The following is a 19,031-nucleotide window of genomic DNA, read 5'->3' as shown; positions in this document are numbered from 1 at the left end:
GATTAATAAAGAGAGAGAGAGCGAGGGAGGAGAGAGGGAGAGAGAGAGGGAGAGAGAGAGAAAGAGAAGAACACTGGGTTAAAAACTGAACAGTGAAACAAACATTAGGAACAGTTATTGAGGACAGTATGGGACTTATGAATATGTTGGTCCTACTGTGAAGTATATATTTGGGCCAAATCATCGAAACAAATGGAAAAGAACAGACCACCAGCTTACACTATGTTTATTAACTTAGCCCTTGAAAAGAACAACAAATGTTTGTTTTTCTTGTTGGGGGGGGGGGAGGATCATCCCTGTTCTGCAGTGGAGGACCATACAAATTACAACTGTGTGCTCAAAACACATTTCCCTGGTTCTCTCTGTCTTTCCTTATCATTCACGTGCACCCGAAATGATATACAGTAATTTCAGTGCCAAGAATGAAAGTCAAGAGTCAATTGTCATATTTAGGAATCAACCTTTTATCAAAGCCACACCAAGGCAAGGTTAGCTACCCAAGAAGATCACGCTCAGCTGAGCTTCAAGTTAGGAGGTGGCCGGGGAACTGGGGCCTAGTCCCTATAACATGTTACATTTGAGTCATTTAGCAGACAGTCTTATCCAGAGCGACTTACAGTATTGAGCGGATCAAATTTTTTTAACCGATACTGGTCCCCTGTGGGTGTCAAACCAACAACCCTGGTGTTTAACATTGCCATGCTCTACCAACTGAGTCAGATATGTACCCTGACCATTGTGTATCCTGTACAGTAATACCACCACCCCACTGTTCCTTACAGGCCTATGGGATCTTTTTAGTTGAGAAAATGAAAATCTTTGGGGGGAATTAAATTAAAGTCTCCCCCACATATCCACCCTGTCATCCACCCTCCCTAATCTAAATGATACAAACTTGAAAACACGGTCTATTGCTGCATGACTTCACTCCTTACAGTTGTGATTGGAGGGTAAGGCTTTGGGCGGTGGGTGGCGGGTGGAGTGTGGGGGGACAGCTATCCAAGCCCCTTCTGCTCGTAGGGAACTGGGTGTATCAAAACATTGGGGTGCACATTCTCCTCGTAAGTCTGGGGAAGAGGGGTTCATGTGCAAAGGGTCTTTGAACCTTGCACTGGTGTACCGTACCTGGAATCCCTTCTTATGGCTGGTGACATCAGAACTATATAACGATGGCATCCCCAACAGAGTAGGATCTCCCCAGGGGGATGAAAGAAAGTGAGCGAGAAAGAGAGAGTCAGAGAGAGAGAGAGAGGAGAGAGAGTCAGAGAGAGAGAAGAAAGAGTCAGAGAGAGAGGAGAAAGTGAGTCAGAGAGAGAGAGGAGAGAGAGGGAGGAGAAAGAGAGTCAGAGAGAGTCGGGGAGAGTCGGAGAGAGAGAGAGAGAGTTGGAGAGGGAGAGGAGAGAGACTCAGAGAGAGAGAAATAATCTTACACTTCTACATTTTAAAAGTATCAAACACCCCTGGCATTTTGTGAAAATATGTACAGTAGCTGTTACAGTCTAGTAGGTGTACTGAAACCTTTGGTCGTCCTTACCCCAGATCCACAGTAACAGCCAAGCCTTGGGGCCTTGATATCAGCACTGTCAAATAGCTCCACGTAGTCGTAGCCGCAGCCTGCCTTTTCCTCAATCTCAAAGGTTTGGAATATGAGCTCTACTCTGTAGCCCTTCTCAGCAGAGACCACCCATTGACAGTCAGACACCCTTGGGTAGTTGTTATCCCCAAACTGGGCGTGGGAGTAAAGATCTTTGGTCTTGACCTCAGCTTTAATGCTTCCTCCACACTCTGAGAACGCACAGCCACAAAATGAGAGACTGAGGCTTAGAGAAGGAACTCATTCAGATATGGAATGTACAATTTAGCAACACATAATTCTCTGAGAGCCAGTTATTTTCCCCCAAAAAATTCCACTACATTCCCTGTGGTATTGTGTAACTTTATACGCGTGAGTTGAAAGAGACCACTAATCACAGAACCAGATGGCAACATGGACATTGTAACGCTCAATTTATGCAGGATTAATTCCTTGAGATGAATCCTCTCATTATTCAGGGGTCCTGACAAAACCACATATGTTGTTCATGCATTACTAACATAATGTACTGTACTTTAGTGATAATATAATACAAACAAAACAAAAAACAGAAATATTGCCATCAGCATACAAGAAGAAATTTGCATCAGTGGACACAAAGCCGATCATTAATGATGAAGGAGGTTAACAATGGTCCCAGGATCAAATCCTTGTGGCCCATCCTTTTCAACCACCCGTAATTGGAGTTGTCTTTGGGATAACGCCTTTTTGATTCATTTGAGAGACAAAATGAACCCACCTGGATCAAAGGCCTTGCTAAGATCAATGAATACCTCTTAACTGGTCGGCTGAGATTGATGGATTATTTATTATTATTATCAATATTTTAAATAGGCTATGGCAGTGGATTGACCAGACCTAAATGAAAAAGGTTGAATAAATGATTATACAATCAATATTAGTTGATTATTCAAATTTCTCTGAAATCAAAAAAACCATGATAGAAGTTCGCACATCTCCCCGTGCACAAATAAGAAGGATCCATTTCAGTCCTTTCCTTTCTGGTGTCACAAAATCCAAATGCCAGTGTACGTGTCACCCACCTGCACTGTCTCAAAGCCTCTCTTCTGGACAAAGTTGTCAGAGAAGAAGCTCAGGAACATCTTGTTGCCGCTGGAGATGACTGGCGAGGGTTTCTTGGTGCCACGGAAGCATCCTAGACTGGGGGCCCAACCGTCACTCCCATTGTAGATCGCCAGGTGGTTCACTCAGAATGAGCCTCCATGTCGATCTCTTTGAAAACCTGAAAATTGTATGAAGATTCAGCGAGGTAGGTGGTAAGAATCTACATTAACCTTATTCTGATCATGTCTATGTACTGTTACAATGTAAATTACAAGCATGAAATAATAGGTGCTATTAAAACAATGCCAATCTTGTCATGATACTAGCAGTAAACATAGAAGTTTGATGATGTGGCCTGGGGTGGTAGAGAGGGCCCAGGTACAGACCTTCTTGCTGGGGTACTTTTCAGGCCAGTTGGGGCTGGCGGAGAGGCCTGGACACACTCCTTACCACATGATCACAACCGGCTGGAAAAGAAACATCGCCAAACAGCTCAGTAATCCAAGAGGACAGATCATATCCCCAGCTCTTTGATTTCATGAGCCATGTAAAGTAGGATGTCAAGGGCTTTATGTAATTCCTGGATGGATGGATACGGCCTTTCTGGGTGATACAGCCTTTCTGGGTGATACGGCCTTTCAATATCAAGCCTGATATTGGGCGTTGTGAGCAGCGCTGTGTGAATACCCTGGACAGCTACCAATATGCATCTGACCCTAGTTCTCCTAAAACACCATCAATGTGGAATGAATCACAACTTCACCATCCCACTCACAGGACAGTCTCAAGGTTTTTCATTGAATAATGAGCTTCTCAGGAAATAAGTATCCCAATATTGAGACCATTGTATTTAAAAAGCTGTCATCAATCATTGACTTCTAATAAAATGTTGATATTCTTTACTACTCTTTGCAAACTGCTACAGTAAGTGAAGTTAATGAGAACGTCAGGCCCCACCTACAGTACCAGTCAAAAGTGGTACTTATTAATTCATTTTTTTTTTATTCTTCAAAGTAGCCACCCTTTGCCTTGATAACAACTTTGCACACTCTAGACATTCTCTCAACCAGCTTCATCTGGAATGCTTTTCCAACAGTCTTGAAGGAGTTCTCACATATGCTGAGCACTTGTTTGCTGCTTTTCCTTCACTCTGCGGTCCAACTCATCCCAAACTATCTCAATTGGGTTGATGCCGGGTGATTGTGGATGCCAGGTCATCTGATGCAGCACTCCATCACACTCCTTGTTGGTAAAATAGCCCTTACACAACCGAGAGCTGTGTTGGGTCATTGTCCCATTGAAAAACAAATGATAGTCCCACTAAGCGCAAACCTGATATGATGGCGTATCTCTGAAGAATGCTGTGGTAGCCATTCTGGTTAGACAGACAGTGTCACCAGCAAAGCACACCCACATCATCACACCTCCTCCTCCTCCTCCATACTTCACGGTGGGAACCAGACATATGGAGATCATCCGTTTACCTACTCTGCGTCTCACAAAGACAAGGTGGTTGGAACCAAAAATCTCAAATTTGGACACGTCAAACCAAAGGACAGATTTCCACCAGTCTAATGTCCATTGCTCGTGTTTCTTGGCCCAGGCATTATTGGTGTCCTTTAGTAGTGACTGACCTTCATGTCTTAAAAGTAATGATGGACTGTCATTTCTCTTTATTTATTTGAGCTGTTCTTGCCATAATATGGACTTGGTCTTCTACCAAATAGGGCTATCTTCTGTATACCACCTCTACTTTGACACAACACAACTGATTGGCTCAAACACATTTAAGAAGGAAAGAAATTCCACAAATTAACTTATAACAAGGCACACCTGTTAATGGAAATGCATTCCAGGTGACTACATCATGAAGCCGGTTGAGAGAATGCCAAGAGTGTGCAAAGCTGTCATCAAGGCAAAGGGTAGCTACTTTGAAGAATCTCAAATATAAAATGTATTTTGATTTGTTTAACACTTTTTTGGTTACATGATTACAAATGTGTTATTTCATAGTTTTGATGTCTTCACTATTATTCTACAATGTAGAAAATAGCAACAATAAAGGAAAACCCTTGAATGAGTAGGTGTCTCCAAACTTTTGACTGGAACTGTGTGTTGTTCAGTTAATCAATATGCACTAGGGTGTAGACTACAGCTCTACAAAATAAATAAGCATCCATTATCGTTAAGTAGAGTAATTTTGAATACCATATTTTGAGTGGCATTAGGAAAGAAAAATAACTTTAGCGCTAGCAATGGAAAATGTATACTACGCAAAGTGCAATTATGTCCTCTTGATGCAAAATAAAGTTAAAAAATTAAAAACGAATGTATCCTCAGATGCCAATCAAAGCTTGATGGAATACTTTTCATAATTGACTTTGAATCAGGTCTTGTTGCTCTGGAATATGTGAAAAGGCTCTTTGCATGTATCCTAGCTTTTTACAAAATCCATTTAGTGCATCGTTGATAATACAACTGTGATGAAGTGCTATGACTGTTCTAAAAACACACTGTTCCCTCGGATAAAGGAGGATCGTTGAGGTGGCAGACACTGAGTTCCTGAATAAGTTTCTGTCTAATTGATGTCCAAGTGATAAAGAACATCAACATTTAGTCAGAAGACAGGGACTGATTAGTGTTTTTTTTTAAACTACAATGATGTCACTATTGGGATATTTATCTCCTGAGAAGCTCATTATTTCATTAGGACAATTGCTCAGATGGTTATTTGGTGATGTTAGACTGTGGCTTGAGTTGTTTATCACCATGAGACTGTCCAGTGATGATGAAGTTGTGTGATTCATACTACGTTGGCGGTGTTTTTAGGAGATGGATAAGTAAGCACCCCTTGCACTCACCCTCACAGCTGTGCCTGTCTGAGGCGAGCTCAAAGCCAGGGCCAGAGGCGCATCGGCAGCTGCCCAGGGTATTCACACAGCGCTGCTCACAGAGCCCAATTTCAGACGTGGAACACTCGTCCATCTCCACCACCCACAGAAGCTGTCAGGATATACCATTAAGAAGAAAGGAACCAGAGGAAGCCATCACTTCTGCTGCACATTGTATTAATACTTTCACTCCCTTCACATAGTATTTCCAGTCGACGGAAATAAAGAGTTCATAATATACTCCATCTCTTTCATCCAGAAAGGCCGTTGTGAAATCACATGAAGGAAAAAGAGAAAACGGAGTTAACATTTCTAAGAAACCCTCAGACTTCCCTCCCATTGAAGGAGTGCACACTAACCACAAAATCATAATGCAAATTGCCAAAGTAAAATGATTGAAACTTTTATTGTGTACACACAGGTGGACATCCTGCCTTCCATCTAAAGCCCACAAATACTAAGAATATCAACTGAACTGATATGCGGAGGAAGACGTAACTCTTTCATTCCATAAGTAAGCCATGTTAGAAGATGGTTCCACAGATGTTCATGTGAACTAATATATTATGACAAATCCTTCACTGGTAGTAAATGTTGTAAAGGATTTTGGTGCAAAATGACCCAATCCTGTGGCATCTCATCATCATCACTAACACTAGTCACAGATGGACACTATTCTTGATCTCCGATATTTGAAGTAGTTTGCAGCAAATCCAGCCTTGTTCACTGACCCATCAGACACATACTTCATCCAGAGCTGGTTGGAGCTGGTCTTGATGTCATCTGGTTTGTCTTAGTCACAAAAGCAGCCCAGCAGTGGAATGCTCTCTGACTTCCGGTTTCTCCCCTCCAGGTAGTCATAGGCACAGCGGTCATGCCTCTCAATCTGTGGTAGAGACAGGCAAGTCACTATGGAGAATGTTGACACAGGATGCTCAACTGTCCTACAAATTCACATCTACTCTGCTATGTCGGTTATAAATATGATTATTTCAAACTGACATAGAAGTCTCCATCACAAGTCAAATCAAATTGTATTTGTCACATGCGTCGGATACACCATGTGAAATGCTTACTTAAAAGCCCTTAACCAATAATGCAGTTCAATAAATAGAGTTAAGAAAATATTTACTAATATAAACTAAAGTTTTTTTTTTTAATCGAAAATTATAATAATAAAAAAGCAACACAAGAAAATGACATAATAACGAGACTATATACATGGGGTACCGGTACAATGCGGAGTCAATGTGCGTGGGTACAGTTTAGTCGACGTAATTTGTAAAGTTAATATGCATAGGTAATAAACCGTGAGTAGCAGTGAGTAGCAGCAGGGAAAAGTACACTGCGCATTCAGCACCACGGACAGAACTCTTGTTAACGGGTATGCACAAAAACACAAGAAAGAGAGAGAGCTCAACATTACATGTAAACTATTCAATCAGTGTGAGGAGTGAAGTCTCTGATGGGCATTGACTAGAGCAGCGAAGTCAGGTATAGTGTCTGACGTCGCTATGCGTCGGATTGCTGAGAGGTGAGAGTCAGAAAGAGATGATCTGTGCCTTGACTTGTTACATTTCATCACTGAAAATGTCTGTTCACATACATTGGTTGACCCAAAAATGTACAAACATCCCAATCTTTGGAAATGTTGTTAATCGAGAGATGCATAGAACCTCGTCAGTGACATTGTTTTGAATAGTTCTCCAATCACTGCATCAGACTGTACATCAATATGCACATGTTGCAGGTCACTGGGAGCGTTATCCACATTGAAGGTGAAAGGAGAGGAAACCAACAGCATGTCATTTTCCAACACTTTGAAATCCTCAAAACAACGAGAAAACTCACCGTTCAAAGCACACAGCAGCGATGTGTACTTGCTGGTCATCTGATAGGGAACAGACTAGTATGGGAAGGTGGGTGATATTTATTGGCTTCTACTTGACGGGTCAGGAGGAGTAATTTACCCTTGAAAGCTTTGACAAGGCTGTACATCTGATGTGCAAAAAGGCCCTTCCCTTGCAGTTTGGAATTCAGTTCATTCATGAGGGCCATGATGTACATGGTGAAGGCAAAGTCAGCCAACCATTCTTTGTCTTGCAGTTGAGGGAAATCCACATATTTTCCTTTCATTTGCAAAAACTCAGCAATCTCTGACTTCAGGTGTCATGTTTTGTCTTAGATTGTCTTGTCATTATGCTTTCCCTTCTGTTCGTTTCCCCCTGCTGGTCTTATTAGGTTCGTTCCCTTTTTCTATCCCTCTCTCTCCCCCTCCCTCTCTCTCCTCTCTCTATCGTTCCGTTCCTGCTCCCAGCTGTTCCTATTCCCCTAATCATCATTTAGTCTTCCCACACCTGTTCCTTATCTTTTCCCCTGATTAGAGTCCCTATTTCTTCCCTTGTTTTCCGTTCCTGTCCTGTCGGATCCTTGTCTATTGTTCACCGTGCTGTGTCTATGTATTGCCCTGTCGTGTCGTGTTTCCCTCAGATGCTGCGTGGTGAGCAGGTGTCTGAGTCTGCTACGTTCAAGTGCCTTCCCGAGGCAACCTGCAGTTCTTGATCAAGTCTCCAGTCTGTTCTCGTCATTACGAGTAGTATTATGCCTTTTGTTTGTAAAGTAACTTTACTGGATTAAAAACTCTGTTTTCGCCAAGTCGCTTTTGGGTCCTCATTCACCTGCATAACAGAAGGATCCGACCAAGGAATGGACCCAGCGACTACAGATGCTCGTAACACTGCCGTCGAGATCCAAGGAGCCATGCTCGGCAGACACGAGCAGGAATTGTCTGCTGCTCGCCATGCCGTGGAGAACCTGGCCGCTCAGGTTTCCGACCTCTCTGGACAGTTCCAGAGTCTTCGTCTCGTGCCACCTGTTACTTCCTGGCCTGCCGAGCCTCCGGAACCTAGGGTTAATAACCCACCTTGCTACTCCGGGCAGCCCACGGAGTGCCGCTCCTTTCTCACCCAGTGTGATATTGTGTTCTCTCTCAACCCAACACATACTCTAGCGAGAGAGCTCGGGTTGCTTACGTCATTTCACTCCTTACTGGCCGGGCTCGAGAGTGGGGCACAGCTATCTGGGAGGCAAGGGCTGATTGTTCTAACAATTACCAGAACTTTAAAGAGGAGATGATTCGGGTTTTTGACCGTTCAGTTTTTGGTAGGGAGGCTTCTAGGGCCCTGGCTTCCCTATGCCAAGGTGATCGATCCATAACGGATTACTCTATAGAGTTTCGCACTCTTGCTGCCTCTAGTGACTGGAACGAGCCGGCGCTGCTCGCTCGTTTTCTGGAGGGACTCCACGCAGTGGTCAAAGATGAGATTCTCTCTCGGGAGGTTCCTTCCAGTGTGGACTCTTTGATTGCTCTCGCCATCCGCATAGAACGACGGGTAGATCTTCGTCACCAAGCTCGTGGAAGAGAGCTCGCGTCAACGGTGTTTCCCTGCTCCGCATCGCAACCATCTCCCTCCTCTGGCTCAGAGACTGAGCCCATGCAGCTGGGAGGTATTCGCATCTCGACCAAGGAGAGGGAACGGAGGATTACCAACCGCCTGTGCCTCTATTGCGGATTTGATGGACATTTTGTCAATTCATGTCCAGTAAAAGGCCAGAGCTCATCAGTAAGCGGAGGGCTACTGGTGAGCGCTACTACTCAGGTCTCTTCATCTAGATCCTGTACTACTATGTCGGTCCATCTACGCTGGACCGGTTCGGGTGCTACATGCAGTGCCTTGATTGACTCTGGGGCTGAGGGTTGTTTCATGGACGAAGCATGGGCTCGGAAACATGACATTCCTTTCAGACAGTTAGACAAGCCTACGCCCATGTTTGCCTTAGATGGTAGTCATCTTCCCAGTATCAGATTTGAGACACTACCTTTAACTCTCACAGTATCTGGTAACCACAGTGAGACTATTTCTTTTTTGATTTTTCGTTCACCTTTTACACCTGTTGTTTTGGGTCATCCCTGGCTAGTATGTCATAATCCTTCTATTAATTGGTCTAGTAATTCTATCCTATCCTGGAACGTTTCTTGTCATGTGAAGTGTTTAATGTCTGCCATCCCTCCCGTTTCTTCTGTCCCTACTTCTCAGGAGGAACCTGGCGATTTGACAGGAGTGCCGGAGGAATATCATGATCTGCGCACGGTCTTCAGTCGGTCCCGAGCCAACTCCCTTCCTCCTCACCGGTCGTATGATTGTAGTATTGATCTCCTTCCGGGGACCACTCCTCCTCGGGGTAGACTATACTCTCTGTCGGCTCCCGAACGTAAGGCTCTCGAGGATTATTTATCTGTGTCTCTTGACGCCGGTACCATAGTGCCTTCTTCCTCTCCGGCCGGGGCGGGGTTCTTTTTGTTAAGAAGAAGGACGGTACTCTGCGCCCCTGCGTGGATTATCGAGGCTGAATGACATAACGGTTAAGAATCGTTATCCGCTTCCCCTTATGTCATCAGCCTTCGAGATTCTGCAGGGAGCCAGGTGCTTTACTAAGTTGGACCTTCGTAACGCTTACCATCTCGTGCGCATCAGAGAGGGGGACGAGTGGAAAACGGCGTTTAACACTCCGTTAGGGCATTTTGAGTACCGGGTTCTGCCGTTTGGTCTCGCCAATGCGCCAGCTGTTTTTCAGGCATTAGTTAATGATGTTCTGAGAGACATGCTGAACATCTTTGTTTTTGTCTATCTTGACGATATCCTGATTTTTTCACCGTCACTCGAGATTCATGTTCAGCACGTTCGACGTGTTCTACAGCGCCTTTTAGAGAATTGTCTCTACGTAAAGGCTGAGAAGTGCTCTTTTCATGTCTCCTCCGTTACTTTTCTCGGTTCCGTTATTTCCGCTGAAGGCATTCAGATGGATTCCGCTAAGGTCCAAGCTGTCAGTGATTGGCCCGTTCCAAGGTCACGTGTCGAGTTGCAGCGCTTTTTAGGTTTTGCTAATTTCTATCGGCGTTTCATTCGTAATTTCGGTCAAGTTGCTGCCCCTCTCACAGCTCTTACTTCTGTCAAGACGTGTTTTAAGTGGTCCGGTTCCGCCCAGGGAGCTTTTGATCTTCTAAAAGAACGTTTTACGTCCGCTCCTATCCTCGTTACTCCTGACGTCACTAGACAATTCATTGTCGAGGTTGGCGCTTCAGAGGTAGGCGTGGGAGCCATTCTATCCCAGCGCTTCCAGTCTGACGATAAGGTTCATCCTTGCGCTTATTTTTCTCATCGCCTGTCGCCATCTGAGCGCAACTATGATGTGGGTAACCGTGAACTGCTCGCCATCCGCTTAGCCCTAGGCGAATGGCGACAGTGGTTGGAGGGGGCGACCGTTCCTTTTGTCGTTTGGACAGACCATAAGAACCTTGAGTACATCCGTTCTGCCAAACGACTTAATGCCCGTCAAGCTCGTTGGGCGTTGTTTTTCGCTCGTTTCGAGTTTGTGATTTCTTACCGTCCGGGTAGCAAAAACACCAAGCCTGATGCCTTATCCCGTCTGTTTAGTTCTTCTGTGGCTTCTACTGATCCCGAGGGGATTCTTCCTTATGGGCGTGTTGTCGGGTTGACAGTCTGGGGAATTGAAAGACAGGTTAAGCAAGCACTCACGCACACTGCGTCGCCGCGCGCTTGTCCTAGTAACCTCCTTTTCGTTCCTGTTTCCACTCGTCTGGCTGTTCTTCAGTGGGCTCACTCTGCCAAGTTAGCTGGTCATCCCGGTGTTCGAGCACTCTTGCGTCTATTCGCCAGCGCTTTTGGTGGCCGACTCAGGAGCGTGACACGCGCCGTTTCGTGGCTGCTTGTTCGGACTGTGCGCAGACTAAGTCGGGTAACTCTCCTCCTGCCGGTCGTCTCAGACCGCTCCCCATTCCTTCTCGACCATGGTCTCACATCGCCCTAGACTTCATTACCGGTCTGCCTTTGTCTGCGGGGAAGACTGTGATTCTTACGGTTGTCGATAGGTTCTCTAAGGCGGCACATTTCATTCCCCTCGCTAAACTTCCTTCCGCTAAGGAGACGGCACAAATCATCATCGAGAATGTGTTCAGAATTCATGGCCTCCCGTTAGACGCCGTTTCAGACAGAGGCCCGCAATTCACGTCACAGTTTTGGAGGGAGTTCTGTCGTTTGATTGGTGCGTCCGTCAGTCTCTCTTCCGGGTTTCATCCCCAGTCTAACGGTCAAGCAGAGAGGGCCAATCAGACGATTGGTCGCATACTACGCAGCCTTTCTTTCAGAAACCCTGCGTCTTGGGCAGAACAGCTCCCTGGGCAGAATACGCTCACAACTCGCTTCCTTCGTCTGCTACCGGGTTATCTCCGTTTCAGAGTAGTCTGGGTTACCAGCCTCCTCTGTTCTCATCCCAGCTTGCCGAGTCCAGCGTTCCCTCCGCTCAAGCGTTTGTCCAACGTTGTGAGCGCACCTGGAGGAGGGTGAGGTCTGCACTTTGCCGTTACAGGGCACAGACTGTGAGAGCCGCCAATAAACGCAGGATTAAGAGTCCAAGGTATTGTTGCGGCCAGAGAGTGTGGCTTTCCACTCGCAACCTTCCTCTTACGACAGCTTCTCGTAAGTTGACTCCGCGGTTCATTGGTCCGTTCCGTGTCTCCCAGGTCGTCAATCCTGTCGCTGTGCGACTGCTTCTTCCGCGACATCTTCGTCGCGTCCATCCTGTCTTCCATGTCTCCTGTGTCAAGCCCTTTCTTCGCACCCCCGTTCGTCTTCCCTCCCCCTCCCGTCCTTGTCGAGAGCGCACCTATTTACAAGGTACGTAAGATCATGGACATGCGTTCTCGGGGACGGGGTCACCAATACTTAGTGGATTGGGAGGGTTACGGTCCTGAGGAGAGGAGTTGGGTTCCGTCTCGGGACGTGCTGGACCGTTCACTTATTGATGATTTCCTCCGTTGCCGCCAGGATTCCTCCTCGAGTGCGCCAGGAGGCGCTCGGTGAGTGGGGGGTACTGTCATGTTTTGTCTTAGATTGTCTTGTCATTATGCTTTCCCTTCTGTTCGTTTCCCCCTGCTGGTCTTATTAGGTTCGTTCCCTTTTTCTATCCCTCTCTCTCCCCCTCCCTCTCTCTCCTCTCTCTATCGTTCCGTTCCTGCTCCCAGCTGTTCCTATTCCCCTAATCATCATTTAGTCTTCCCACACCTGTTCCTTATCTTTTCCCCTGATTAGAGTCCCTATTTCTTCCCTTGTTTTCCGTTCCTGTCCTGTCGGATCCTTGTCTATTGTTCACCGTGCTGTGTCTATGTATTGCCCTGTCGTGTCGTGTTTCCCTCAGATGCTGCGTGGTGAGCAGGTGTCTGAGTCTGCTACGTTCAAGTGCCTTCCCGAGGCAACCTGCAGTTCTTGATCAAGTCTCCAGTCTGTTCTCGTCATTACGAGTAGTATTATGCCTTTTGTTTGTAAAGTAACTTTACTGGATTAAAAACTCTGTTTTCGCCAAGTCGCTTTTGGGTCCTCATTCACCTGCATAACATCAGGTCCCACACCCTTTTAAGCACCTTTCCCAAACGCAGCCATCTCATGTTTGTGTGGTAGGGGAGATCTGCATGACCTGTGGTTTAACTGCCTGTGGTTTAAAGATTTTGCTCTTATGAAGTTTACCACTTTTGTGACTGTATCCACAACATGACTCATTTTCAGAACACATTTACAGAGCACCTCCTGATGAATAATGTAACGCAGGAAAAAAAAACAATTCTGATCTGGGATCAGCTCAGCTACTTGATCTTGTATCCTTTTCAAGAGGCCAACGGTTTTTCCTGTCAAGTTTGGGCACCCATCAAAACCTCCTCCAATAAATGTTTCCCTGCGGTTGTGCTCTTCATTGACTGCACTGAAGCAAGCTCCTCTGTAATGTCAAAGTCTGGGTTTACGCCTCGTAAGAATATCAACAACTGCACCGTGTCATGTGCATCATTGCTCTCATCCAGGGCCAAGGAGAAATAGGTGAAATCTTTTACCTTGTCTTTCAACTGTTGTTCTATATTCTCTGCAATGTCCTCAACACACCATGTCACTGTTTGTCTTGACATGGAAACATTTTCAAACAGCTCTTTCTTGTTGGTGCAAAGTATTGCTGCAGAGTCAATTAAACATTCTTTCATGAATTCGCCCTCAGCGAATGGCTTGCTATGTTTAGCAATTTTGTGGGGCAGTACATAGCTAGCTCTCACAATTTTGTCGTTATTGTATTGTGAAAAGTCATTGCTGCTTTTTCAATTGAGAATGCAACTATGTCGATGTCCTTGCACTCTGCTCAGAAGACATATTTCTATATTTCTCTGCATGCTTCGCCTGGAAGTGTTGGGACAAGTTGTAGTCTTTCAAGACAGCGATGCTCTCTTTGCACACTAAGCACACAGCTTTCCCTGATACCTCAATAAATAAATATTTTGATGTCCACTCTTGCTGGAACACCCTACATTCAATTGTCTACTTTCCTTTTCTTTGAAATCTTTGAAAAACTAATGTTGGCACAATTTCTAGCTAGCTACTATTTGTAACTGTGACGTGTATATCAACCTGTCAGTCACTGCCTGTCCTCGTGCAGTTATTTATACGTGCCTTGAAAATAAATGTCCCACAAGCGGTAGGAGTTCAATCATTACACATAGGCGAGTATTCATTGGGCTTTTAATTTGAATAACAAATATGTTTTTCAAAACTTTACTATCACAAAATCTTTATGTGATCTTAGCATGATTCCGCGGGCCATATTGAATCAGGTCGCGGGTCGCATACGACCCCCGGGCCAGCATTTGCACAGTCCTGGCGTAAGTCGCTCTGGATAAGAGCGTCTGCTAAATGACTTAAATGTAAATGTAAATGTAAATACACTATCATTCAAAAGTTTGAGGTCACCAAGAAATGTCCTTGTTTTTGAAAGAAAAGCAAAACATTTTGTCCATTAAAATAACATCAAATTGACCAGAAATGCAGTGTAGACATTGTTAATGTTGTAAATGACTATTGTAGCTGGAAACGGCTGCTTTTTTATGGAATATCTACATAGGCGTAGCAGCAGTGCCAGTGAAGGAGTGACAGAAGAGATTGAACAAGCAAGTAATAATGGAAAGGAAGAGTATGGACAGATTCGAAGTGAGGAAGATGAGGTTTTAGATGATCCAGCACTGTGGCCAGAGAAAGTACAATACCATGAAAGAGAAGCAAGTGTTCACAGACAAGCCAACAGGTGTGGCGAGGAGACAAAACTGTATAAAATCATGCCCCCAGACTCAGAAGGCAAGCCATTCCTCAACTATTAACAGTACAGTAAGTCAGCAAACAGAAGAGAAACTGGCTTATTTATAGTAAGAGTGTAAAGGCATTATATTGCATTCCGTATGTTCTTTTTTTCTCATGAGCAAAGTAAACCATCACCCAGTTCTGAATAGTAAAGATGACTATAAGATATCATCAGTGTAATGGCAGAGTCATGTATGACAAACTACCAGAGCATGAGGAGGGTGTGTTTCACAAGAGCTGTTACTGGAAATGGAAAGATCTGCCGCATACCGTAACAACAGCTACAGGTATAGACAGTCAGCTGCAGAAACAAATCCAGGCAGAAAATATCTTGATTTACTTCATGGGCATTGCCTAGGCTTACTCGAACTGTTGTCCAATTATGACCTGCTATTACGTGAGCACTTACAGAAAGTCAGGGACAAAAAGAAAGGAGCACGACTGTCTCATTACCTCAGCCCTGAGAGCCAAAACGAGTTCTCAGGAATATGTGGTCAAAGGGTTTTGTAAACAATACTTTATGAAAGAGAAGATGTAATCTATTACTTGGTTATATGTGATGCAACTCCCGACATTTCTCGTACTGAGCAAAATGTATTATTGGTGAGATATGTACAGAAAGATAAAGTTCAGGGAACAGGTGACTGGGAAATAATTGAACGTTTTCTTGAATTTAAAGATTTTGCTAGAAAGACAGGCAGTGAAATATTGGAAGGGCATGGTATTGACATAGCAGATTGCTGTGGTAAAGGCTATGATAATGGTGCAAATATGTCAGGGAAAGTGAAGGGAATTCAAGCAAACACACTGCAAAATAATCCACTGTCCACATACTCACCTTGTGCCTCCCCCTCTCTCAACTCTTAATCTTGCGGGATTACATGCATCTCAGTCGTGCCCAGAAGTATCAGTCTTTTTTGGCTGTGTGAATCGTCTTTACAATCTATCAGGTGCTAGCCCAGAACGTTGGGCCATTCACAAGGAAAAGACTGGCTCCTGTCTTAAACGCCTTTCAGACACGCGATGGAGTGAGCATACTGCTGTGGTCCAACCAGTGGTAACTCATTTACCGTCTATCATCAAGGCCCTAGACATGCCTCTTGCTACCTGCTGCCTGACAAACGAAGCCAAATCTGGGTAAAGTTTTTGCAGTGCATTGAGAATGAAGCCTAATTCTTCTGTCAGGAAATATTTCTCTGGACACTGAAGCAGCTCACATTAAGGCACTACAGGAAGAAATACAGGCTCTGTGTAATCAATGGGACGCTCTTCTGGCAGAAGCCTCCAAGGTGGCAAATTAACTCCGTTTCACAGTGAACAGAGGAGCCGCCAGAAAAAAAGAAAATGTTTCCCTGATGAAACTGAAGATGACATAGCAGATGAACAGAAGTCAGACACTGGATTTCGCAACACAGTGTTTTATGTGGCTCTGGATAGTATGAACAATCATTTGGACATGCGGTTCCACACGATTGCAACTATATGCGAGGAGTTTTCACCAAAACTTACATTTAGGAAAATTACTGAAAACAAAATGTGTGTATCTTGCCACAAATTGAGAAACAAGTACTCCAAAGATCTCACAGATGGATTTGAAAATGAAGTGTGACATCTAAAGGCGATATATGGTGGCACTTTTTCGGATGGTCTTTCTCCTGTAGAGATCCTAAATGACATCCACAAGATGCAGCTGCAGAGCATTTATGGAGAGGTGTGCATTGCACTGTGAATCTTCTGTACAATGCCTGTAACAGTTGCTGGAGGTGAACGTGCCTTCAGTAAGCTGAAACTTATAAAGAACTATCGGAGATCTACAATGTGCCAAAACAGGTTGAACAGCCTGCCATCCTTCAATTGAAAACCAGTTAGCTAGAAAATGAAACTTGAAAGACATTATAAATGGGTTTGCTCACAAGAAGGCTCGACACTGGGCTCTTGGGGCAGTGTAACCTCTGAGTTTTGTTTACAGGGAACAAACACAAGGACAACTGCCTTAACCTGTTCTACCCAAGCCTGCCCGGGGATGGGCAAAATACTGTTTCAGAGTATTTTCTGCCATGGTTTATCTCCTGTTGAACTTACTCAGGAATGCCCACATAATGTCTTGACACTACAGTTGCAGTTTCACATATGCTTGTTCTCTGTCGGTACCACATTGATGCCGCAGTCCATATAGTTCAGGATAAAAAAAAAAATGGATATGTTATTTAGGCACATATTTAGGGATTATGCATAGGGCAGAAGAGGGTTAGCCTTGTTTATAAGAATTGGCAATAAATGATTTAATCTGAAACATATATTAATGATTTAATACAATACCATTTATTAAAAAACAAGTCACCAATTGTGTAGTTATTTATAATAAAGCATCATAAAAATCTCATATTTGCTGAAAATAAACGCAGTTGACAGTGAGAGAACATTTATTTTTTTGCTGAGTTTAAAATATTAGCTCAAAAGTACCTAAATATAAACCGGAAACCTAAATATAAACAGTACAGTCACCCAAAATAATTTCCGGCATCTATTTCAGTCCAAGTCAAGCACTGCATACAAGTACATGATTGAGTGAAAATGACATTCCACCTCCCTTTCTGCATCATAATCTTTACCTCAAATGACAGGAAGGAGAGGCCCACATGGAAATCCTGTGCTACTGTGATCTTTCACACACACTCTTTGCTGGGCCGGTAGCCATCCGGATGGTTAGGTGACTGGATCTGGCCATTGTTCCTCTTCACCTCTCCCCCACAGATGGCTGGTGAGAGAGGAAGGGGGGGGGGGGGGGGTACACCTTCCATGAATTCTTCTAACAACAATATCAACTTCCCTCTTTTTTTAAATCAAGGGAATATAGTGGCAAAACATGAGTTGTGTGTTTAGTGTTTATAGCGCTTACGTCATTTGAATATTGCAGAAAACTAAGGCTTTTCAGACACTAAAAGAAGGACATTTAGACAATATATAGACAATATGGTCAATGGTGAAATGGCTGATGTTACCTTCATACATGGCTGAGAAACCCTTGCCCACCCAGTTGCTGCTGCTCCTGGAATCTATCCATAGCCGACAGTCCGTGGAAACAATGAGGCCAGGTAGACTGTCCCCACAGTAACGTCCTGATATGAATGATAAACAAATAAAAACACAACAACAACAACTCCAGGATAATGACTAATAACAACACTGAGGCGGGCAGGTCTTAGTTAATCTCAGTTACACAGACAGCTGGCGAAGTCTGATCTTTATGCATCAGTGTATTATTCTGAACATATTGTACATTCTATTGAAATTCTCTACATTTTCATAAACTGTTCAGCTCTAGGAATTCAAAATCTCAGGTGAACATTAAATTAGGCACAGATGTTTTCTAAATTACTTATTGGCAGATGTAGACAGCAGGACTCTCTGAAGAGTTCCCTGTGGATGGGTTCCACTCTAAATCTTCATCCATGTAAAGACCTTTCAGAGAGGTTTTTCTCCAGAACTCATTTCCGTCCTCCACATGGTCATACCAATACAAGTGAGTCCTGTAGAGGTCCATGGAGGTAAGGTTCAAAAGGATCTGTGAGAGACAGACAGACAGACAGACAGACAGACAGACAGACAGACAGACAGACAGACAGACAGACAGACAGACAGACAGACAGACAGACAGACAGACAGACAGACAGACAGACAGACAGACAGACAGACAGACAGACAGACAGACAGACAGACAGACAGACAGACAGACAGACAGACAGACAGACAGACAGTTTATTTGTCACATGCGTCGAATATAACAGATGTAGACCTTACAGTGAAATGCTTACTTACAGGCTCTAACCAATAGTGTAAAAAGGTATTAAGTGAACAATAGGTAAGTAAAGAAATAAAATCACAGTAAAATGACAGGCTATATACAGTAGCGAGGCTATAAAAGTAGCGAGACTACATACAGACACCGGTTAGTCAGGCTGATTGAGGTAGTATGAACATGTAGATGTGGTTAAAGTGACTATGCATATATGATAAACAGAGAGTAGCAGTAGCGTAAAGAGGGGTTGGCGGGTGGTGGGTGGCGGGACACAATGCAGATAGCCCGGGTAGCCAATGTGCCGGAGCACTGGTTGGTCGGCCCAATTGAGGTTGTATGTACATGAATGTATAATTAAATTGACTATGCATATATGATAAACAGAGAGTAGCAGCAGTGTAAAAAGAGGGGTTGGGGTGGCACACAATGCAAATAGT

General features: G+C 44.2%; 1 pseudogene; it reads right to left on the bottom strand.

Annotated features, from left to right (window-relative positions):
- LOC124047676 overlaps positions 1 to 19,031 on the bottom strand; it is a 48,929-nt pseudogene that overhangs the window by 19,832 nt on the left and 10,066 nt on the right.

This window comes from Oncorhynchus gorbuscha, linkage group LG11 (genome assembly GCF_021184085.1).
Source record: "Oncorhynchus gorbuscha isolate QuinsamMale2020 ecotype Even-year linkage group LG11, OgorEven_v1.0, whole genome shotgun sequence".
Lineage (NCBI taxonomy): Eukaryota > Metazoa > Chordata > Actinopteri > Salmoniformes > Salmonidae > Oncorhynchus > Oncorhynchus gorbuscha.
The sequence above is the reverse complement of the archived record's forward strand: the minus strand, read 5'-3'. Positions and strand labels throughout refer to the sequence as shown.